The sequence below is a fragment of the Uloborus diversus genome, chromosome 2, assembly GCF_026930045.1.
Source record: "Uloborus diversus isolate 005 chromosome 2, Udiv.v.3.1, whole genome shotgun sequence".
NCBI lineage: Eukaryota > Metazoa > Arthropoda > Arachnida > Araneae > Uloboridae > Uloborus > Uloborus diversus.
The window spans coordinates 167,395,091-167,420,957 of NC_072732.1; the positions used below are offsets into that span (position 1 = coordinate 167,395,091).

At 33.1% G+C, this 25,867-nt stretch overlaps 1 long non-coding RNA gene across 1 annotated transcript in view; it reads left to right on the top strand.

Annotated features, from left to right (window-relative positions):
* The first annotated feature begins 12,714 nt into the window (after positions 1-12,714).
* Positions 12,715-25,867, top strand: part of LOC129216134 (uncharacterized) — a 136,064-nt gene continuing 122,911 nt past the window's right edge. The window contains exon 1 of the long non-coding RNA XR_008580172.1: positions 12,715-12,907. This is a non-coding gene — a long non-coding RNA (uncharacterized LOC129216134). The remainder of the gene's footprint in view (positions 12,908-25,867) is intronic.

Sequence of the window (25,867 nt, forward strand, 5' to 3'; positions counted from 1 at the left end):
CATTTCTTCGTTTGCTCAGTCGTTTGCTGTTCCTCGAAATCCAATTCTGCCCAGAACAACAAGAGCTTCTTTTGCCGCCATACGATTTCACACTCGAGCTTGAAACAGCTGCCGTCAAAACAATATCCAGGTTAGGTACACCGCGGCCCGCTTTGAGCTCAGAAAATAGACGTTCAAGGCTAAATGGAGTTTATTTTTTATTGTCTGGACACTTCCTGATACACACCGGTGCCTGGGAGATTTATTTTATAGCAAGGGCTGTACCTTTCTTGAATAATTTACATGTTTTTTCAAATATGAATTCTGTGCGGGAAAAACATCAGAACACGCGAGATTAATCGTGCTGAGTAACCTTTACTTCTTCGGCAAACTTCCTCAAAAACAGCCAGCAAAGTTTATAACTATATTTTATTATTTTAAAAAAGTCAGACACCTCCTCTTTCAAAACAGTAATCATCATTTTCAATGCGTTAGAGCGAAGTATGTAAAGAAATCAAGGAATCTTGATAAATCGAACTATAATATTTAATTTTAGATTTGGAAAAGGGTGCATAATTTCAGTAGTTTTACTTTCCTTTCAATTGAAAGAACACATCAGCGGCATCTCTTTTGATAGCTGTTTGAAATGTTACAAGGAAATACTGCTTTAAGTTGTCTTTTTTCAGAACTTATAATGGGAATGTTTAATGTGTTTCTGAACCAGCAATTTAACTACCATTTCACCCATTAAAGCACTGAGATATTCTTTTCGTCGCAGATGCATAGTTTCAAATCCATAGAATATTCCACACCATATTCTTATGATTCAGTTAAGTCAGATAATGTAATAGCTACTTTTACAAATTCTACAAAGCTTTGTGTCTAAAACATATTGTTGTGAAGGTAAGCAAACGGTGCTTTTCGCCTTTATTTTTCATTTTATGTAACTAACTACAGTTTTCGTACACTTGAGGTGTAGAAGCTGGCATTATGTGAGCAATTTGTATTCAGTTAGTGGTATTGAAGAAATCGCTGCCTGTTTTAGTGACTGGGTAGTTTACATGGTAGAGAGCTGGAACGTGGATTAAAAGGTCTGATCATAGGTTCAGGTGATTTTTAACTTTCCTTTCTCATTTCAACTAAGAATCACCATTCGGTACGTGATATATATTTATATTTCTGCTTATTAATTTATCAACCTAATTACAGCTGTTATGCATAATTAAGGGGAACATATTTTTGCGTGGTCGTTATATGGTCATTGTTCAGTAATAACTTTGAACACTTGTACAAGTAAAACTGAAATTTATAAGAGTAAACTAAGAAAAGGGAAATTCCGCAGTGTTTGATATCTTAGGAAATACCGACGAACCATGAATTAAATATTAATGCATGTATTTTAATTGAGTGCCAAGAAACTAATATTTGTTCTATAAATTGGGATAGAAATCTTATATAGACATCGAATTAGATAACGTTTAAAGCACGGAAATTAATCCTATACTTGTATGAGTCATCAGAAAGAATACAGACAGAAACAACAACATACAACAACAACGACAGAAAAAAATAATAATAATAACAATAGCAATAACACTAAAGATAATAATTTTAATAATAGTGATGACAATAATATTGGTAAGTAATAATAATAATAACATTCAAATGAATTCTTAAACACTTAACAATTTAATGTAAATAAGCAAGCATAAACGAATATTAAATAATAATAGAATAGAAATATACGGAAGAAAAAAGTTATTATGAACATAGATGATATTGCTCAATATATCTGATATGGAAACTTGTACATTAAACTTAACTCTCGTCAGAAAAAGGCAACCAATGGAAATACATTTAAGAAGCTTGCATATTCACAAATAATTACACTGTTCAGATTTAAAAAAAAATTGAAACTGATCATTTTCAGATGGTTGGCTAGTCATTTGAAATATATAAAACATATTTACAAATAAATATTACAAATGCGGTAAGAAGGCAGAAAACTAAAAAGATAACTGATGGCTAAAACGCTTGCGCGAAACCAAGCCCTGTTACTGTAAAAAACAAAACCATTGCAAAATAAACATAATGAGCTGTTTCTATTTTACTAAAACACCTCGATTTTTATTTGCAACTTTTCTTAAAAATCTGGAAACTAGTTAATGCGCCTGTTTAGTAATTCCGACAACACGCAGAGGAAAGCATCGACTTTGTAGCTGCGGGGATTTGATTTCCAATATATGAAAGGAATTACAATCGCGATTTAATGTGCCAGTAGATCGAGTCGTTAATGCGTTCGCAAAATGAAAAGTGCTTGTTTATTTTCTTACATTATTACCGCGTTGACTCGCGTAATATGGAGCTGCGTGTTTTGATGTCTGGTATACTAAATGTATCGAGCTGTATTTACCAGGTGAGTAAATCTATTATACATTTTCATGTAGATTTAAAATACTAAAAGAAATTACTTGTGCATAAAAGATATTGTATAAAAATTCGTAACTTACCACTTGGTGTGATGTTTATGTTTCTTAGCAATTCCGGATTGCTCACTTGACTGCAGTTGATGTCCCTTTGATTTTATTTTTCTGTGCTCTTAAAGAAAACTCGTCTGGTTCACGGCTGCTGAAAAAAATGTCCCTCCTCCTGGGCGGGGGCATCCATGTCCCTTGAAATCAACTTAATTTATCCCCGATCCTCTTGACGTAGCATAATTTTCTTTAGACAAAAACTGCATCCAGTACACAACATCCAGCCACCAGCACACAACATCTAGCATCCAGCCGATGGCATTCATTTGAATTTTGACGTCTTAAAATCAAATCGTGTTTTTTGAAATTATAATTGCTATAGGAGAGCCCTTTTGTAGAAAAAAGGAATCCAACGAGTAGAGTTCCTTTGCAATCCGTGATTGCGAAAAACATAATTTGAATTCAAGACGTCAAAATTCAAATAAATTCCATGGGTTTTAAGCTGGATGTTTTGTGTTGGATGCTGAATATTTATTTATTTATGGTATTTTTTTATTATCAAATGTGAAAGAGGGATACTTGAATTTCATGGAAAATTAGTTTTGTCGCTTTAACATTCAAGTAAAAATTGCTAAAATTTGTAATGTCAGTTTACGTATAAAATCCATGCAAATTGCTTTCATTAAAACTACCGATGACAGACGACATCTGCATCAACTTTCTTACGAATCGCACAGAATGAGAAAGAAAAAAAATACTGAGAAGCTTAAATATGCGAGGAAGTTGTTTCAAAATCTGAGTTAAGCGAAATATAAGATCATTTACCGGTTTAGGGAGCAAAAATCTTTGCAATCTTTAATTTTATTTAACGAGAACAATATGATAATTTTTTTTTTAATTGTTTTCACAAAGAAAGTTTTTTTTTTTTTCGAACTTTCTAAGCTGATTAGAACGTCCGTAGGCATTTAAGGAATAAGAAAACTGATGCTCAGTGGTACTTTATTTGCACATAAAGACATGCCATTTAGGGTTTTTTTATGATCTTTTTATAGTTTTTGTGCGTTTGAAGTAGAGAGAATGGTTTTCCGATTTTTCGTTCTTTTTTCTCATTTATCCCCATTCATATCATTTTCCCCTCATTCCTATGATACGATTTTGTGCACTTTTGATCACTGATTCGAACTATAGTAAATGTTCTGCATTTGTACCATTTAATTCAAGATTCTTTTTCGTCATTTAAGTCAAGAAATTAGCTCTAAAGTTCTGGATTAGACAGGAGTACGCATTGCACAACACAGGGGTGCCCACAGGGGGGGAGTTGCGCCATCAAAATTTTTGGGGGAGATTTTTTTCCCAGAAGTTTTGTTTTTCTTTAGAACATGTAACTTTTGATTTTTTGAAGGAAAATATATTTTAACTTATTCAACAAGAAATAGATGCATAAATAATACTCTCTCCACGTAATCTTTCCAAAATTTAATGACTGTGTCTCTTTTTCAATAAAGGGAACATCAGAGACAGAATGGCGTTAGTGTCCATTTCAAAGTTGGATCAGACTGTTTGCTTTCTTCTTAATTTATTGTAAATTTTTTGGCAGTAGCAATTCTGCAAGATGAATACGTGTGACGGTAATGAGAGGGAGAGAGATCAAAAATAAATATGAAATAAAAAGTTTTTCCCTATTCTTGATTTATTGTTTGTAATAATTCTGACCACTATGCTCTAGTCTTTCATAGATTCGTTTGCACCTTGACAATCGTTAAGAACTAGTTTTGAAGTTTGCGAATAACGTATTTTAAATTCCTCCAATCGACAATTACTACATTTTCTTCATGAACTAGCTTAAGTTTATGTAGAATTTTTCATTTCACTTTACTGTCACCTTCTCTACCATTTTTAAACTGATAGTTTCAATTTATCATTAGATGATTTTCATTAAAACTTTCAGTGATGTTGGTTTTCGCTGATGGAAGCAGAACAGTCTGTTCTTAAGGTGTTTTAATTACTTTTCGTAAATCATTTTTACTTTCTTCTTTATCTTCACAGAAGGATATTTTATTCGTTAAAATCAGTGGCGTATATATATTAAAATTTTGGAGGGGTCGATATGACCAGAGACTTAGCCCCCCCCCCTTTTCCCCCTTTTTTACAATCTAAAATTATTGGAAGGCTGTTGTGCCAGCTCCCTCCGGAACGTTTTTCAAAATTGAAGTTACCATCCGAAATTTCAAATTGAAGTCAATTCTATGCCATCCCAAGAAAGGAAAGGTTCGAGGACAGGCGACCCACCCCTCAGAGGTTTTCGATTTCTCAGTTTAAAAACGTAAGTTCTGGTTCAAATTTTCTTAACGGGAAACATAAAGGCGCTTTCAGCCCATCTTTGGTTTTAAAGTTAGAGCAATGGTGTTGGTTTGTAAACCTTCCTCCGGAATTACTTTGGAATTGATGTCCTAAAAATGTATTTTAGACTCTTTTAATGGCGTTAAGAAAAGGAATCAGGAGCTGCCTCCCGTAAATTTGATTACATTGAAGTTTTAAAAAACGCAAATGTTATGACTCGTTGAAAGGGTAGGGTGCTTTCTCTCGGAACTTTTTCGAAATTAAAGGCCTAAAAATTAATTTTTAGTCTATGTTTGGTAATGTTAGGGGAAGGAAAAAGATTTAAGAGCTCTCCTGAAACTAAATTTTATTGGCGTTGAGGCTAAAAAATGCTATTTTAAATTGTCTTAAATGATGTTAGGGAAAAGAGGGAGAAATTCGGGACATATGCATAAAATATATATAAAAACATATTTGGAAATTACCTTTGAATGCGTTGGAAACAGGTGACGGCAGGGGAGTAATCTCTACCAGAAATTGCTTAAATTTTAAATTCCTTAAATGCGATTTTAGACTACTGACTAAATTATTGAAGAAGACGTGGGTAGATGAGCTTTCTCTCCCTAAATTTTTCTGAAATTGAAGTTGTAAAAATGTTATTTCTAGTTATCTTTTGTGACATTGGGGAGAACAGTGGGGATCAGGTGCTCTCACATGGAAATTTTCCATAACTAAAAATCTGAAAGTGAATTTTAAGATCTCTTTGTTCTCTTGAAGGGGGTCAATGACCCATTTTTGCTTCCTTGCTTGGAGCCGCACTTAAATTTTTTGCCCTCTAAAATTTCCACCCGAGGTACTGGCCCCGAATTTCTGCCACAAAACCGGCGCAGCGGCAGAGCATCTTTTTTTTTTTTTTTTTTTCATTTCGCCACTGATGAAGAAATAAAAAGTTGCGGACCACCTTTATCTCGGCTGCTCTCTCCTCTTGCAAATTTCTGTTCTTTTTTCACTTTTTTTTTGAGCTAAATGCTGGGAATTTATTTGAATAATCACCAACAAAAATATGTTTATTTTTGAAAAATTCTTGATTTTGGGAGGGACCCGGGACCCCTGAGCCCACGCCTTACATAAGCCCTTGGTTAAAATTCTCGAGTTCTAATTTTTCATGTGTGCTGAATAGCTGAATCCATTTTTGAGGATTTCCGGAAAATATCTCTCACGGAGTATTTGTGTGTGATCCACCTTCTTCGGCTATGCAATTTCAATTTTGGAAAACTTCCAGGGGAGCTCCCCCGCCCCTCTAACGCCCGAATAACACCCTCTTTATCATCAAGTGTAATCTAAAACTGCCATTCTAGAACTGAAACTCTGAAAAATGTATAGGAGAGAGCCTCTGATTCTCCCCCCTCTCTCCTTAACACAATCAAAGATAATCTTAGAATTGCGTTTTGGAGTATCAATTTCGAAAAACTGCCGGGGGAATGGCACCAAAATTCACCTTCTACTAACATTATCAAGATCTATCAAAACTGCATTTTTTAAACTACAAACTCTTAAATTTAAGTGGAGCGCATAGGCGGATTAAGAACCAAGTTCCTGGGGGGGGGGGGGGCAATATATATTTTTTTTAGTTGTATTGATTACAACTGGCTGGATTTAGACTCTACGTGTCCCTAAGCCATTTCAGGTTTTGGGTCTCTTTAGTAGATCGGACAACTTTTCTGTCGGTGACAAAAAAAAGGCCATTTTTTAAAGCCTCCTACTCCCCACTATACTTTAAACATAAGGTCTAAGGTAGAATAGAATATCCCCAATTTTAAGGGGTCCGGGGGTTTCTCCCCCAGAGGAATTTTTGTAAAACAGATATAAAATTCTGCTTTTTGAAGCCTAATAAGGGGTAATTGGAAGTACAAAAATTATCGGAAACAAATAGCAAAATATTCTTTTGCAAATTACAATAATACACAATAAAAATTGTTTTCGGGTTGACAAATCAATGACAGCAGTCCTCGGAGAGAAAAAGCGAGGAAGAAGAGAAGATTATGCATTGTTATTTGCTTACATTGGTTGTCAGTTCAATTTAATTAGTTTTTGATCTTGCCTCCAACCCACCCACAAATACAACAATGAATTAAATACAAAATGATCAATAGTAAAAAATGCTTTAAAAGAAATGATGTATACATATAGGTAACAAGAGAGCAATATTGCTACCCATTTGGACAATTCATAATTCATACACTTGATAAGAAATAAAATTGAAGCACACTTTGCTTAGGAATTTCAAACACTCATCTATACTCCGTTTCAAGGACTCGAGAACAATTAAAATTATTAAAGGCACTTCATTTGCCCTTTCCAGTCCCTGAAATTTAGTATTAGATTGTACAGTTTTCTATTTTAAATTTAAAAAGAAAAAAAATTAGATTTCTCGTTACAACAACTTTTTTTTTTCAATTAAAAGCAATGCAGAAAACGAAAAAAAAAATATAGGCAGTGTTTTTCTCCCCCTGCGCTAATCAGATTAACAATATGCAGTAGACGCAAAGCAATACAAAAGAATTTCCAAAATTACTGCATTTGGGAAACAGCAATATATGAAACATGTGAGTCACAAAAATTTATCTCAAGTAATGTGTTACAGAAACGTGAGAACCATGAGTTTTACATTTTTGATGCAGAATGTGGCAAGGAGCTAAATTTGACACATATCAACATTTCTCCCCTTACCCCCTCCCATATTTTATAAATTAAGTTTATGATTTGTAGACACACTTTTCCAAATTTTCAAGGTTTTCAAGCATTTTAAAAAGAAATTTATTTTTTCAAGTACTTTTCTTTTTTCTTTTTTTTTAAGAACAAATGATGAAATTTTCGGAAGTTGGGAGCCTTTAACAAAACGGTTGTCCTAAACTATAGCTAGTTTAGTTAATAGGTAAATCCGTTTTTTTTTAAAATCTTTGTTTCAGTTTCTAATTTGTTGAAACAATAGTTGATTATTTTAAGTATTTTCAGCTGATTACATAGCTTGTTCAGCCGATATTTTTACTCATGTACTTGCCCTAATGGTTTTCAATTCAAAGTAGTCGTTTCAAACACATTTCAGCAACCCGGTGACAGCTTTACTCTTTTGTAATACCCCAGTGTACGGTGCCCCCCCCCCCCCCCCATCAGAGAAGGGCAGTCGCTATTCTCTACATCGTCACTTCTGAACTATTCAAAAAAAAGAAAATAAATCATGATTTTTTCTTTTATGATTTTGGAAGATGTGTTGTTACCATGTATAGAGTCCTCCCAAGATTGGGGGGCATTGCCCCCTCTCGCCCCCCCCCCATAAATCCGCCCATGGTGGAGCGCCCCTCTGTCTTCCTCCACTCTCGTCGACATTGTTAAAGATCGTCTGAAATTTGACTTTCAGGGCTTCAATTTCGAAAAAATTCCGGGAGAACTTCCGAAAACTCTTTTCCTTAACGTCACAAAGGTCGGATACAATTGCAATTTTAGAGGATCAATTTCAAAAAACTGCCTGTCTCCTAACCATAGATAGCGTAAAACAGTGTTTTTAAAATTTAAAGCGCGAAAATTTTCCCGGGGCGAGTCCCCGAATCGCTTTTCCCCCTAACTTTACCACAGATAGTCTAAAATTGCGTTTTTAGAATTAAATTTTTAAAAACTTATCGAAGGAGAGTCCCGAACCCGTCCCCTCTCTCTAACACAACGGTAGACTATCTACAGTTGCGTTTTTGAAGTTTCAATATTGAAAAATTACCGGGAAGGGGCCACCGAACCTTTTATCCCTCTAACATCACCGGAGATCACCTAAAACTGTGATTTTAAAACTACAATTTCGAAAATTTTCCGGGGGGGGGGGAAACCCCCGGACCCCCTAGCTAAGTGACTATTATATTTCCGTTTCAAGGTTCATATTCAATACATCTAGTAATGACTCCATCCGAAAACCAGAAAGTTGAATCCACACTCCTTGTAATTATTCATGCATTTGCAAAATAAATAAATAAGGTGTAGCGAAACTCAGGGGTATCCAAAACTTGTTTACTCAAGGTCCACGTTGTAAATTTTGGGAAGGCGAGGCGGAACAATCCAACAATATTTCAGTTCAAATGGTATTTGTTAGCGCTACCCCCCCCCCCCCCAAAAAAAAACCCTATGGATTTGACTAGAAATATAGACACTCTAAAAATGTCATGTTTAACCAGATTCGAAAGTGAGATCATTTTTGGGGGGGAATTTGCGCCATTGAGTTTGGGGGGGGATGGGCACCCCTGGCACAACATGTTTCATTTAAGCATACGTTCTTTCTTTTATTTTTCCTTCTTTTTTTTTTTTTTTTTTTGTACACTGTTTTTCATGGGGTAAACTAGTCAAGCTTAACGAGGAAAGCGCTCGATTGTTCCTCCCTTCTTGAAGAATTGGCGCCAAAAACTAATCCGCCTCGATTCACATGGTTGTAAAAATGTGTTCTGAATTTCAATCGATTTCATGCCGTAGTTTTTGAGCCAAAGTGACCACAAAATGTTGTTCACATATTGTGTACATACCGACACGAAGACAAACGTTTTCCAAAAATGGTCGAAACGGATTCAATACACCTCAAAACTAGTAAACCAGTCGAAATTAAATATTAACATAAAGACTTTCTTCTATGTATTTGTTTTAAAAGAAAGAAAAGAAAGGTTGTCATGCCATGTGGTTGCTGTTACTATTTATTACGATTGTATACTTCATTTCGTTATTCTCAAAGAGTACCAAGAGTAAGAAAAAAAAAGAAAAAAGTTGACAGAAATTGACACTCTTAAAAATTTTGAAGAATGTGCTTAAGTATCTGAGTCTGTTAATTAATTGAAGTGTATAATTAAGGCTTATTGATTATCAAGCAATTTTACTCACATCGCAATAATGACATGACCGTGACTGAATTAATTGACAAGACATTAATAATTATGAATCAATGTCTAAATATAGTGCAACCTCCGAATAATGCTGTGAGACATTTGAGGAAACGTGACCGGTATTCTGAGAAGATTCATATCAGCGGTTCTTCATAAATGATTTAAAAAATATTTTTAAGGTTTGTCATTGAAAGTGGAAGACAATATTTCATGTTATTAGCTCTTTTTACTTGTTTTATGTTCAAAAAATTAGTTATTTGCATTTCTAAGCAAAAAAGATCTTTCGTCAAAGAAGAAAACTGAATGAATATTAATATTTTTGCTACATGTCTACCAATTTTCTGTACGAAACATATTTTGGTTTTTAAAGATTCAAGGCATCAAAAATTATCAGAAATTCAATGTTGATAAAAGTCTATGTTATTCGCATTATATTTTTCATCATTTTAATTATTTTGAAAACATTCTAGTATACGATAAAAAAAAGGTAATATTCTAAACTATCAATCAAAGTTTCTTTTTTTAAGTGTTAATGGCAATTCTTATAAATGATTTAAGCAACCAGAATTCTGATTTTATTGTTAAGAAGTTTACAATGATTTTATAAATTAGAATCGCTTTCCTAAACTCCTAAAACTCGTTCATATTCTATGGTTTAAAAGTACAATAAGTTCAAAAATAGATCTCTTATTGCTTTTTCTAATAAATTACTTCAGTTCTGTGTTATATTTGACTTAAACATGAGATATTATCATCATTGTTCTTTTTTTCTTTTTTTTTAGATTTCAAACTTTTTTAACTTTGCTTCCAAAAAAAAAAAAAAAAACACTTAGAATACATTTTAATTTCGAATAAAACATTTACAAGACAACGAGACAACGTAAAATTTGGATTCTACACACTCCATTTTAAAATTATATTTACCTTTAAAATTTTCTGAATTTTAAACTGGTAATATTAATTTAAATTTTTTCAAGGTGGAAATTGACTTCCAAAATGAAGTAGTTAATTGAGGCCAAAAGTCTCTATATTTGGTGCTCTTAGTGCCATCAAGGTGAAGTTAAATGATCTTGTATTTTATCATGACTGTTGCATGAGAAGAGATAAAATGGAGGGAATGAAGACTTTCATTCGTGAAGGAGACCCCAAGTCACGTGATAGATTTTAAAGAAAAGCATTGTAAGAAATCAAGTTTCCTTAGTTTCCCGCAAAACATGTCAACCATTCATCATTGTTGATTCACGTGACTTGAGTTTTTTGCCCAAACTCTTGCTTGGTCAATGATTGGACTAGCCCTTTCCATTTACTAATTCCTGATCTAAGGAATTTTGTCCAAATCACCAACTTTTCTGCTTCCAAGACGTCAACTGCAGCCTTTTAAAACTAATCAGAAAGCTTGAATCGTCGGTCGTGTGACTGGTTCAGGTCTCATTCGGATGGTAAATATGACAGCAAAGCTCTCTTAGTGCAACAAACGTTAAACAATAAAAATGTAAGACAACATTGCAGATACTTGAAAACACCTCATTTTTCTATGCATGAAACATTTGAGCATTCGGATGTTTAGGTTGCAATATTACAACCGTTTAGTTGTATTCTTGTTTCAAATCCTTTTCCGAATGATGTATCTAGGGATACAATAAAGCCCGGTTATTGGAAAATCGGTTAAAAGAATATTAAATTTGTAATACATTTTCCAAGTACCAATCCGATGTAATTCGTTATTTTGATCCCGGATAATGGAATATCTCGCCTATTAGTATAATTTTTTTGTGACGAATAGGCTATTCCATTAAGCTGGTTCGACTGTACGATCAAAATATTTGTATTAAAGTCATTGCACGAAATAATAATTACTTAAATTTAATGATTTTCCATTGTCGCCAGTAGAAAATATCTTGTACTGTCTTTCAAGAAAAATTACAATTTTTCAAAGAGAAAAGAGCATTTTTTAAATTGAACTAACTCTTTCTGTTGAAATATTATTGAAAAAAGTTTTTCAAATCTCAAACCTCTAATATAAATTTTAAAATGTTCATAAACACTTTAATATGTTTTGAATTAAAAGAAGTGAATAAAATAAAATGTAGAATACAAAGTTTTCTTAACTTTCTACGCACTAAAATCATTTAATGTTGCTGTAAATATTCGTGCTTTGCAATACTGATGCTTTAAATTCTGCAAATTCAATATGTCCGTCATTTTGGCATAACACTAATTCATTCATTTAGTTTTTGAAAAGTACCGAACTTTAAAATCAATTAGCAACATATTTTTAAACATGAAATTAAGTTTTGTCACAAAGCCAAAGTATCTTGAATTTTTTAGTGACATTTTGATTAATTTTAATTTATAGTGCACCACTTAGAATTGTGCTAAAAATTCCAAATTAGGTAACGCACATTAATCGAGAACTAATTAAATCGGAATCCAATCTAGGTCTCTCCCTCCCCTACCTTCTCCAACCTTTTAATGAGTGAGCATTAATGTTTGGAATAAAAAATCGGACTCCGCGGTTATCAAAAATCCAAAAAACACGTAAACAATGCGGAATGAGAACGCAGCAGATCAATTAGACTAGTTTTCTAAGAATACAAATTACAGAAGCATTAAAAGCCACATGTGAAAGGTTAACCTTTGCCTCTGGGAGAGAGAGAGAAAAACTTCTCCGGCGGAATTACATATTCTCCGCATCTTCGTCCCATTTCTCCCTAATTTAGCTTTCTAAAACATTCCCCGATTGTATAAAAGGAAAAGCAAAATATTTTTTTTTCTCCCTTTCTGTAAAAATCTCGCAAAATCCGATCTTTCATTCGATTCTCCAATGCGGCACATACCAGAAGCGAACGATTCCCACGCAAACGATTGTTGTCTGTGCGCCCTATCTCCCCCGCAGTTGGTGCAATCGACCAACCCAGCATCTCTCGAACGCGATGCCAACGTAACAGAACAGCGCCGAATTCAATCAGTCTCAGTCGTTCTTGGAACGTCTACGCTGGTGGTTGGTTTCGGAAACGCGGCGGAACGTGAGTTTTCCTTTTCTCCAACCGGCGGAATCTTTTTTGGCATTTGCGGTTGTTGTGAATGATTTCCCATTGGAAACTCATTATCAGGAATGATGAAATGATTATCGCGTCAAAATATGTCGGAGAAATGTGACTGAGGATATTTTAATATTGTGATAATTATTCTTTGGATTATTTAAACTTGTAAAGATTGTTACAGGTAAGATTTGAATTCACAAATTCCATCAAATTTATTTATCTCTCTCTCTCTCTGTCTATTTTCATGTTGTCTAAAGCAAAGATTTTTAACTTAAGTATTAATATTTACGTCATCTGAAGTTTTCCGTAAAAATTCAATGTGTAGTGGGATTTTTTTTTTTTTAACTTGATAAAACGAGTGTCTAATTGTACAATTTTGAAATGAATTATTGAGATATACGTTTATATTTCAGAAATTAATGCAAATTATTTTCTTGTTTTGTTGATTATATTTCACATTATGTTGTGATCTTTGAATTATTTTTGAATTTTGTATCATTCCTTCACGATTTGTACTGTGTCACAAGAGTTACATTTCTTTTTTTCCATTTTTTTTTTTTTTTTTTTGCTGATAAATTTCACTTTCTAAGGCAGTTTTCAAACTTAAGCAGTTAGAATATCAAGCAAATAGTGCTGATATGCTTAAACTGTATTTTTTCATAGATTATAAATTATGTATTACATTCCTCATCTCTAAAATCTTTTGACGTACAGTAAAGAATTTACCCGGAAGGATAATTTATACTTTCTTCCCATATTCTACAAGGAGAAGCTCTAATTTTGCAATATTGAAAATTTTAAATCAAACGAGTAATAGTCAAGTGGACCTGGGGTAATACTTGATCAAAAAATACAAACATCCGTTTGGTAAAAAACCTGTTCAAGGTAGAATTTTAAAGTTTGGAAAAAGTTATAGGAAAGCTTTAAAATTCTTCACTTATGAGACAAATGCTATGCAACTTTATTTTCCTCGGAAATTTAAATAAAATTTGAAATATTTTAACTTTTCGGTTATCATGAACGGATCGGGGAATTTTTTGACCATTTCTCGGAAAATTAATGATCACGTAGGTTTTTTTTTTTTTTTTTGTGATAGTGCATTTTTAAATCGTTATGCAATAACTATTTATAAGTAATACATTAGATGAAATAATAAACCCGCAAGAGCTAGTTTTGCAGTAAACATTATTTTGAAAGATAAAAACTCAACACTTTAAAATCTCTAAATATTATTAAATCTCTTCATTATGCTTTTTTTTTCTTGTTTCCATATTTTATTGTATTCTTAGTACTTTTATAATGATTGCAGTTGATAAATATTAATAACTTTTTAAAAGAACAAACATTATGTGTTTATTGTCTTTTCCTGATCATATTTACAACAAGAAATAAATGTTGTCAACAATTCCCCTGGTGATTAATAATACCCCTTCTGTAAAGGACAGTGTTTGCTGCTCTTCCCTGTAAATAGTTTGAATATTTACAGTAGACTTGAAACAGTAATCGAAACCTTGCAAGCAGGTTAAAAAAATGCTTAATTTCATAATCTAAACAGCGCATTACAATTAAGTAAACGTAGTCATACTAAAGTAAAGTTTTAAAATTCCAGGCAATATTTTCTTTAATACAAACTTTCTATAAAATATTTTCTTTTATACAAACTAGGTGATTATTATTTGCCCCAGAAATATAACGACCAGGAATTACCGCAGGTCGTCCCAAAAAGTTTGTTCATTTTCGAAATATATATAATATTTTACAGTATAATTGTAATAGTTGATAAAAATTGCTTGTATTCTAATATTTGTTGTGTAATACAAGCAGTAAAAAATTGAATTTGATCATGCTCATCTAAATGATGATATTGCTACTTGGAAAATGTAGAATGGTACTTGGATTGGTACTTGGAAAATGTAGAATGGAAGTCCCATTCCTCCTCAGACACTGATTTGGCAAAAAAATCGTTAAACTTTTAATAAGGTCTCTCTATTTAAACATCGAATTTGACTCCTTTTGTCTTGCAGTTGTAACTTTTCAGTTAGTGCATTAAAACAATATTTAGTTGCTTAATTGATTTACTTCATTTATTGAATTTTATCAGTATACAATAATTCTTTTACTTAAATATTATAATTTTGTTCACAAATATTGTACGAAAAATATATGTATGGCGTAAAATACGTTTAATTTTTAAAGAATACTTGACGTAATTTTAATTTTTTGGTTTTAATGAACATTTATTAAATTGTGATTAAAGTGATTCGCATACCCCCGCGTTTGAAGGAACGCGCTAGAAGTGCATTTATATTTTAAGATTTATGGAAGGAAATACGTTCTTTAGGCAAAGATGCACATCCCTCCCTCTCCCCCCAAAGCAATAGCTCACTCCCTCAAATGCTACGGAGCACCCCCTTCCACGTCAAAAGAACTATACCCCCACCCCTCGGCCCCCAATGTATCAAAAACGCTGGCAAAATTAACCCCTTTAAAAAAAAAATCCATGCGCAGTCTGTGCCGTTGCCATGAGCCGGAATTCATTTTTCCGGAAGAAAAAACTTATTTGGTTTCAGGCTCAAAATAGAAAATCCGATTACATCGGCAAAAGCGAATTTTTTGCTCGTGGATATGCGAAATTATTAACAATAAATCGAATGATTATGTAGCAGTATTACCTACGTTTGGTTGAACCCAGACTTATCGTACATACAGTATGCAAAGGAACCCCGACGAGAGAATATCAGAGGTCACTTTGACCTCCCAAGAAATGTGTCACATTATGAGTTTAGTACCTAATGTTCATTATGATGCATAATGTGTTAGATATGACACCGAATGTCTCTTATCTGTACTATCTTGGGAAGGTAAAAGCACCCCCCCCCCCTAAGGGCAAAAGCACACCCCCTCATTATCGTGGAGACCCCCTACCCAAGAGCAAAAGCACCCCCCCCCCCCCAAAATGATAAAAATACCCCTCAAAATAACCCCTAAAATTTTCAATGGCGCAGACTGCGCCATGCCCTCCTACCCCCTAGGTGGGCACCCCTGGTAAAAGGCAGTATCTGCAGAAAAGAGTTTTAGATATTTGAAGGAACGCGTTTTGGATTAACTATTAAAAATAGGGAAATTTTGGAATTCGATGTTTTTTTATGAATTTTATTTCTAGCGAAAACCAAAAAGCTAGCTTGTGCAATGAAGTTAAAGTACAATAGATGACAAAAATGCATAAAAATGTGCAAAATTAGGACTTGATTCGGTTAAAGATTTCCTCCTTCCAAAAAGTCAAGTCCATTGTTTCACCTTGCACTGCACAAATGAGATATTTTCTTCTGAAACTGAAATTTGAGTACTAATTGAGTTTAAAGAAGGTTTATATTCATGGCAATTTTACCTACATATTGTGTGCTATTTTTCTTCTCAAATTGAAGTTTAGGAACTGATTTATAAAAAGAAGGATTATATCTTCGACAAATTTGCCTATAAATTTGATGGTTGTTTTAAGTTGCAGTAAAATCTACAGATAAAGTTGTTTTATGGCAACAGTTAAGGATATTTTCATAGGAAAACAAATATGAAAAACATCTGCAAATATATCAATTTGGGATTAATAAAGGAATAGCAATTGTTGCGTTTAGGAACATTTCATATTTTCAAGATCTTAGATTGAACATTAGCAAAATATCAAGTGCATCCGGGTGATGTGTGAATCAAGGCATGAGACTTGAATATTTAAGATAAAAAAATATTTATGGATATGTAAAGTGAGAAATATGTCATAACGAAAAGCAGTGGGATACGTTTTAGTGCAAATAAAACAGTAACATATGAAAACAAGAAAACAAACTGGTACACTTGACATTCTGCGCATTTCAAACTAAAACTTTCTTTACTGATGCTTTTGGGAAGCATTAATAATTCAATTTTAGTCAATAGAAAATATCTCACATTGTATTTACAAATCACTCTCACCAAGTACGATTTTAGTTTTGCGCATTTTATATTAATACAGTGGGTGGCGTACCTAGCATGGGTGACACCCGGGTTAGTAAATTGTGAGTTGACTCGCATCCCCCCCCCCACACATACAATCGCAAAAAAAAAAAAAAAAAAAATCTGGGCAAGCATGAAATTCCTACAGTTTTCAGTCTGAGTACTAAAAGTATGAACCTATCCTGAGCATAGCATTCACTCCGTCATGTGGGATAGAAGAAAGAGGGTCCCCGGAAGGGGGGGGGAGGTTCCTCCCGAAAATGTTTCAAATTTGTACTCTTAAAAATGCATTTTCGCATCATATTTTTTAGAAACTTGCAATTCCACTTTGGGTGTCACCCCCCTCTCCCTCTCCCCGTAGTGACGCCACTGCTTAATGATACAGATAATTTGGCAATCAGTAAAATGCCCTTACATGTGTTCTTATTGATAAGTTGTACTTGCCGGTATTACAAGTTTTTCAAAAATAAGCTTAAAAACAGCCATTAAGTCAGAAAACATTTTGTCTTTACGGAAAAAATCTAAACACTGCTTGACATAGTATTTATCAATATAATTGTTTGAACTTTCTAACACGCTTTAACAGGCACCTAACGTCACACTACATTAGCGTTGACTTCTCCATTTCCCAGCGTTATTTTCTTTCACGTTTGCTATTTCTATTTCGAATGTCGCTCATTACAACATATTATTTTATTGAATCAAAGGTTTTCTGAAGTATGTGTAACAAATAAGCTTTCCCGTCACAAATAAAAATCCAAGTCATTAACAAACAGAGAAAGTAAATATATAAAAGAAGAAAAAACTGAAAGTAGGTTTTCGGGAAATTGCCAATTAAACATCGAATGTGAAGAAAATGCAAAATTACTTTTTGTATGTAAAATTAAGTAAAAAGCTAGGCAATGAGATTACGGAATAGACGTATGGTTCAGAACATGTTATAGGCAGAGATCGAAATAGGAGGGGAAATAATCGGTCCCGACTTTTGGAACTTTTAAGCCTCCGACTCGTCCACACCAAAGTCAGTCCAACTCAGAACTCCGACTGTGCGGTACTAGTTATAAGAACACTGTGCTGCTAGATTTTAAGTTTTTCTTGTCGTAAAAATACTCCCTGTCTTATTTTTAATGAACCGCTGCTGTACTTGCGGAGGGGAAGGGGACTTTTCCAACGAAATATTTGATTTTCAATATCAAATATTTAAATGTTAAGTAAATTGGTTTCCAACCGCATTTTTATTTTGGTGCGCTAGCGCCCCCCCCCCCCCCCTTCCCACCTTGACATTAGTTTCCCTATCAATTTTTCCCCAACTACAGCACTGGAATGAGTCAAGTACAAGAACAGAAAGAGCACGAGAAAAGCTATGAATGGTTAAAAAAAAAGGGGGGAGGAGCTTTGTCAATTTATTGGGGGCATCAAAATGGTAAATAACTAGAAAATTGTTTTTGCGTGGATTCTTTTTCAGTTTGCCAGACGTTGCTTCACGAAACGAGGAGAGAAGGTGCATGTCCTACACTGTAAAAAAAATTCGGAAACGTTTCTGAGTATATCGTGCAGCTGCGGTTCATGAAATTTTCGAAAACGTTTTCTGAGTATTTCGGAATTCCCTTTCTGTAATGTCCGGAAACGTGTCTGAGTATTTCGGAATCCTCTTTCTGTAATGTCCAGAAACGTGTCTGAGTATTTCGGAATCCTCTTTCCGTAATTTTCAGAAACGTTTCTGAGTATTTCGGAATCCTCTTTCCGTAATTTCCAGAAATGTTTCTGAGTATTCTGTGCAGCTGTGGTTCATGAAAGTTTCGAAAACGTTTCCGAGTATTTCGGAATTCTTCAAACAATTTTCAAAAACGTTTCCGAGAATTTCGGAATCCTTTTTCCGTGATTTTTTCTAAAATATAATTCTTTATTATAGTATTGCATACCATATCAGTTTCAATTCTTTCATATCTAAGAGCAATAATACAAGCAATTTTAGAATCATTCGTGGATTTTTTTTTTTTTTTTTTGGAATTTCTAATGACAAATAGCATGGTTAACAGCATAACATATGCACAGTTATAAATTTTTGAAAAATTATGAAATAATCTACTAGTTTCACTCCTAATCACAAAATCGTCGGGGAATTGGAGTGGGGGGTACCTTCTGAAAAGTGGGGATTGTTTGTTAAACAATCTTAAACTTCAGTTTTTCTCTCAATATTTTCAAGACAAAACTATCAACATATTGTATTTTTAATGCAGAACTTAAAAACATATCTTGTATCAAACTTGATAGCTTTTATCTTCGGATAAAATTTGACAGGACTTACCTACCCTTCGCGTTCCGGAATTTGTTCACCTCAAATCAATTTCTCTGACGAACAAAGTGTACCGAAAAGTACCAACAGAGAAATTGATGAATTTAAATATGACACCAAGTCCCCCTGCTGGAACCATTCGGGTTGATTCTTCTGTTCTTGCCCTTTCCAGCTCATCACAAATATAAATACTTATTCAAAATAGGTTACTGATTTTATTTTTACAGTGTGCGCAAAATGCATTATATATTTTATTTATTAAAACATTGAACTCTATTACATGATTATTCCATTTCATATATACGAGAATACCCCCCCCCCCACCCCCCATAAGAGTGATGGTGCACCCATAAAATGCTATGAAGCACCCCCCCCCCCTCGAAAAAGCAACATCATATACATTATAAATCAAAGTATCATATACATTATAAATTAAAGTATCATATGAATTATAAGTCAAATACTTTAATATGGTGTAAAAATACAAAATTATTTTATTAAGTCTTTTTTTTTTTTTTTTTTTTTTGCTTTTGGTAAAATTGAGGCTCGTAAAACGAAAAAAATGAAGACACTTTTAAATACATACATGTATTTATTTGTTAAATAAATTAATACACATTTAACTAATTTAAAGCGTTTCGCTAATGCAAATATTTAAAGAGATATCGTCATTTAGATAATACTGAAGCACTATGTTCCTAATTACAAGAGATAGTTTTTTTTTTTTTACTTCATACAATCTAGCTACACTGTTTACAAGAGAATGAAAACATGCAACCTTAAAGACGAACTATCAAACCTGACAATTTGCATATTATAACATTTAATTCATAATGCTTGATACATAAATGTTCAGCCAAATATTAACTGAGATTGACACATAAAAACAAAGTACACAATAACACTTATTTAAATTTTTTTATATGAACATATGAACTAAATCTCTTTAAAGTAATAGAGTTGCAAAGCGACTTACCTATTCGTCGGTGGTGGTCTTTTGCAGGCTTTGGTCACCAAAAAGGTGATTTTTATGACAGAATAAAATTCTGCCAACAAAAATTACCCATTTGGTAGAAAGAAGAAAAGTATCCAAGAAAAAAGTAAATTACCTACACAAGTTATGCGACGCAATGAATTTACATGGCGTCCTCTAGGCAGTTATTTGGTTTTTAATTTCAGTTTGTATTCCTTCCGCGAGCATGCGTCGAGAATTTGCACTTCGTACTTAAAAATAAGTGACATAGCTTCAAATTCAATCTCATGACGATACATAAGCAAGAAAATATAAGACTTTAAAATTATCTTCAGTGAATTCATGTGAGGAACAAAACTTCTACTAATTCCCTTGATGAGTGTTACTTCGCATACATGAGTCAGCACTTGTTTTCATTGCGTGCTTTCGAAAGTTTCAGTTTAGATTTTCTGCTGGACTATAAAATTGCCGTGTAATCTGCGCATGCGTCGACTCTTACTTTCTTGCTAAACCGGAAACGTTTCTGATTATAGCAGAAAACTGCGGAGGGCGTACGAATCTGTGTATTACGGAAAACTTTTTTATATATTCAGAGAGTTTTCCGAGATTTTTTACAGTGTAACCAAATTGTTAGATACGAATCTTTAGTTTCTTCCATTCATTACATAACGCGCTAACGAAAAGCTTAAAACTTGCATAGAGTCAAAGAGCTCATCCATAAAATGCTATGTTCCAAAGCATACCACGAACTAAAAATACAAAACATACCATGAGGCATACGCACGAAGCATAACAATCAGCAATCCGCGCAGCTCCTAGATTTTAAAAAGAAAAAATAGAATAATAATGCAACGAAAAGTATACAAGTTTGGCAAAAAGCTGTTTTATGTTGAATAATATAATGTAATTGTACTTCAATGAATGTTTGGTTGCCCTTTAATGATTGCTGCTAAGATGAGAGCTTTTATTGTGATTATATGAAGCAAAACGTGAATGCATTTTAACTGCAGGAAACAGGCATTTAAAATCAACGACATCTAATGTGAAATAGTTGGTCGTTGAAGGAGGCTAGTAAAGCATGAAAAGTCCAAATGCAAAAAGAAAATTCTATGGTGGGCAGAAAGAAGAGAACATGACCATTGCACTTTTCTCAATTTTAATTCTTATCTTGTTCATCTTTAAAAATATTATTTATAAGTACAAAGCTAGAAATGGCGAACTTCAATCAAATTTTTACGATAGATCTTTCGTCAATATATAAGAAAGATAGTACAGTATATAATGTCATGAAAGATAGAAATGGAGAATGTCTACTTTTACCGGTGATTCACAGATTTAGTATGCGAATGCAATGCAGACATCGGCTAATGTCGACATCTACCAGAGTTCTAACTTTTACAGTAACATATGTACTGTAACACGTGCAGGAGAGCAATTAGAATGGAATTAAGATTGTTTAATATAACATGTTATATATTTTTTATAAATACATATATACCTGGTAGCAACAGCGCGACGCTGTGACGTGCGTCGCAGATTCTTGAGAAAGTATTATTTCTCAGTTGGGGGGAAAAAAAACCTCAAATTTTTAAAGAAAAAAAATCTTCAGTGAACGAAGATTTGTACCGATTTTTTTAGGATATAATTAATCCACAGGTAGCATATTCTTGTAGTATTTAAGGTTAGCATTTTATTTTCAAGTATATTTCCGAGCGATTCCGAACTACCTTTGGATTTTTAGTCTGCGTCGCTAACTGCTGAAGAAAATTCTACTGTCCTGCTCATACGAGTACATTTAAATGTCAATCTATGACTTTTTTCAAAAAGAGATTTGATAATTTAACGGAAGCGCTCGAAGTTAGAATATAGCTTTTGGCGATTAAGTTAGAATATTGTGTCTCTAGCACAAGCGTGAGATGTTTAATACACATCACCAACTTCATAATTTACGCAAAAATAAGGAATATAAATGGAAAAATTCGATTTTATTAGATGCAATATTCTGCTTTTCTAGCACCTTTTAATAAAATAATTCTTGAAAATTTTTATGGGGGAATTTTTAAAGAATATTTTAAATTTTCAGTTGTGTATTATTTAACTTCTTGAGTTAGTTCAGTTTGAGTACCAACGTTTCGTACTCTTGTAAATTTATTTTTTATGCAAATTTTCTCAAATATTTGAGCTACTCAATATGATATCCATTAATTGCAACAAAATCCACTTGAAGTGCCGAAAGTTGATCTTTTTTCTTCTTCCACTATTTCGAGACATTCCGTTTACAATATTTGCGGCAGAATTATTGTCTTTCTTTTATCATCTTATTAGTAATGTATTTATAGAAAATTAAAGTGATAATGCATAATAACAGAAATAAATTCACCAAAATAAAAACGTAATTTAGTTAAAATGTAACTGGAAGTTAAATAATTCCTTCCGATCCAAAACCGCAGTCAGACATTCAAATTCCAAGAAACAAGTTGAAACGTTTGTATCATCTCTCTTTGAATAAATAGTGATAGAGCATTACTTTTTTCCTGGGCTGTTCTGCAGCACTTCTTGTTATGCCAAAACAACTTAGCGACACTTCGGTTAGATTTTCTGTTCCTTCAATATTATCTCAACATGATGATCTGGAACATATATTATAGTAAGAGCTGAGAATAAATCCGAACTGAAAGAAAAAACTAGGATATAATTTACTGGTGTTGACATTAGCTTTTAAATCAGTATTACCAATATCATGCCCATGATGATACTCTTAATTACAGCTTTGGTATCTTGTTTTTATTATGTAAGATCTCTAGCATTTGTCCCCTTGCTACTTCTTCACTATCCTGCTTGATATTCCAAGAGCAACTTTGTCGCAATTTTTTTGGATTATCTCTTTTTTGGATTTTCTTCCGTCAGAAATAGCTTCTTGACTTCGTGTGTGTGTCTATGTGTAAAATCTCTAGGAAATAACTTCGAAGTTGTGGCGCTTGAAAATTTTTCTTGGATACTACGATCAGGCACTTTTTATAGGACTCTGAATATGGTTGTGCTGGAATTGGGAGGGAAAAAATAAAATCATTAACTAAACTAGAAGTGTTTTTTCTTGCTTATAGACAGAAGCTTTGCCCTTGTGTTTATAGAATTCTTGTTGTTTATTTGTTTGTTTAGAGCAATTACAGCCTATTTTTTAATACCCATATCGAACTTCAAACATCAGATCAATATCTCGTTCTTTTAGTTTATGCTTCAAAAGTTGCAGTAAAAATATCTTTTTAATGTTTAAAAATGGCTTTTGAAAGTAAAGTCTGTTTCTCTTAAGAAATGATTAAGTGTCTCCGTAAATGTTTCGCAATTTTTTTTTAATCGTTTGAAAATATTTTTGACGCAGGAAAATCAAAAAATCTTTATTAGACATGTTGCACGTCATACACTATTTCGTATCAAGTTTTCCAAAACAATTCCTACTATTTGATCAAGACTTTCTATTTCTCCTTCCGTAGAGACTAATGCTATTTTTAAAGTATTTTAAATTGAAGAAAAGTAATTTCAAATTTAAGAAACACACGAGAATAAAGTGTTTTTGTCCCGATATTTGAACAAAAATATTTTTCCTTTTTGGAACCGAACTATTCCCTAAATCATAAAAGCGTATTTCATGCATCTAATAGCAGAAATACTCCTCAAGAACTTAATCAAAGGCCATTCTACGGAAAACGGTCATTTTGTGAAGCCCCATATATTTCATTAAAAATAATACTTAATGAACGCATTTCTGCTTAACAAATTACAAACTTATGTGTGATTTCTGAAGCGCAAAATTTCGCCATTATCCTTTAAAATTATTATTTTTCAATGAAATATATCAACCGTCACGTGAGGGAAAAATGGTTGACTTTTTTGTGGAATTTAACACTAACGCATTTTTACACTTTGCATCGTAAATAAAAGTATGCATAGTAGAAGATAGGAGGAAATATAACTTGAGTTACATTTCCTCCAGAAGAATATTAATTTGAATGTACTTTAATTTTTTTGAATTCAAAATGTGAACCATTTTAAAAGATAAAAATATAAAACAGTGCAGATTTTTTCTTTACCACCCATCTTCTATCTTATCACCAAAAAGAGTTTTTTTTTTTTTTTTTGCAGAATACACTATATGGCCTGTACTATTTTCGTACTTTTCACTCGACCAAAATGAATTATTTTCCTTTGAAAAAGATCAAGAAGCATTTTTCCTCCTTCAAAGTTGCTTTAAAATTATTCATTCAAAGTTCCGAAGTTCGCTACAACTTTTGAAATCTTTCTTAACTGTATCATTAGTTTGAGTAAATATTTGGACTAAGCGAAAACAAAGCAACAGCACTTGTGGTAGCGAGTGTTAAAAGTGTAAAGTCATTTTACTTCATAAAGACATGGCAATCTTTTTAAAATATTATCCCTGATGACACATGGCACATTTCTGTTTCGTTTTTCCTGAAAGTTACTGAGAAAATGCGTAATCATTATATTTAGATTAATCTAAATTTATTTCTAGTTAAATAAAATCAGAATCCAGCAATTGCACTTTTTGTTCGTTAAATGCGTGTCATACTTGTTACACGACTCACAACCACCACTCTGTTGTAGAGTTTTCACTCATTTAATTTCCCCGCTGGTGTAAAGTAATGCTTCCAATGCACTTTTTAAACTCAGCTATAAGTCTTATGAGTTCTTAGAAGATCGTATTTCCATGTCCGAAAACCAGATCCGCTATTTAGGTAGAATGCTGAGCGAAAACCAAGAGTTGTTGCTCCCGTAACAAATGGATTTCGAATTCATGCAGCATATTCATGTGTCACACGTAATCTTGTTGTAAATTACAAGTAGTGATTAATAACAGTTTAATGTCCGTTTTATTCATTTATTGCTTTGAATAGAAATAGTTAAATGATTGCGGCAATTTATCTTTTTGATTTCAATTTGAATGAGAAAACACTTAATAAACTCAGCCGTTATGCGTTGACATTGAGAAAGTTATTTCGTTTCGTAGTCTTTTCCTTGAATTGCTGTTTTTCTTTAATTTCCAAAAAGTTAAATACTTTTTTTTAACATTTTTAAAACAGCTTCCCCTCCCTCCCCCTCTCCAAAAGCAGGAACAAACGTTTTACAAAATCATCATAAATTTAAACTTCACTTAACGCATTTTAAAACTAGTGGAACTTAAAATAAAAGAAATCACAACATAAAATTGCACAAAAGTTGCAGATTACTACATACACGTGTTTCAAAGTTACAAGGATCCCCCGACGTGAAAATCCATAAGTTCATATATGTTGCATTGATAAGGGAATTCCTTGTAACCCCGAAACACGTGTATGCACTAATTTGCATTTTTTGTGCAACTGTGCGTTGTTATTTCTAATTTTTACTTTCCATGCACAAAGGTGGATACAACTTTAGTAAAACTTAATTAAAATCACTGAAAATTAAAGTTTGCTATCATCTGCATTTAGTACACAATTTTCACTTCCAAAAAAATGATAACAGCACAGTCCTGAAATTAATAAGAGCAAGTCTATTTTCAAAAGTAAGTCTTCTTTACATCAACGAAAATTTTCCGGTTGCGAAATTACTCCCGACAAATGACCAAAAATGGTGGCATGTTTACTCTTACTGCAAAGACTAAAAATTGACATACAGTTGTTTTTACAGTCATTATAACTGCAATTTCTGCAATTGTAACACGTAATGCATTGAACCTACATAGCAAAAAGTAATCTTATTAAACACGCAGGAAACAGTTATCGATGGTTGTCCTAACGTTTTATAAGGATTTCAACAAATATGTTTCAGTTATGATCGCACCTCAAGAATAAATCAATTAATGTCGAAATGAACTTTTTCTGGTTTAA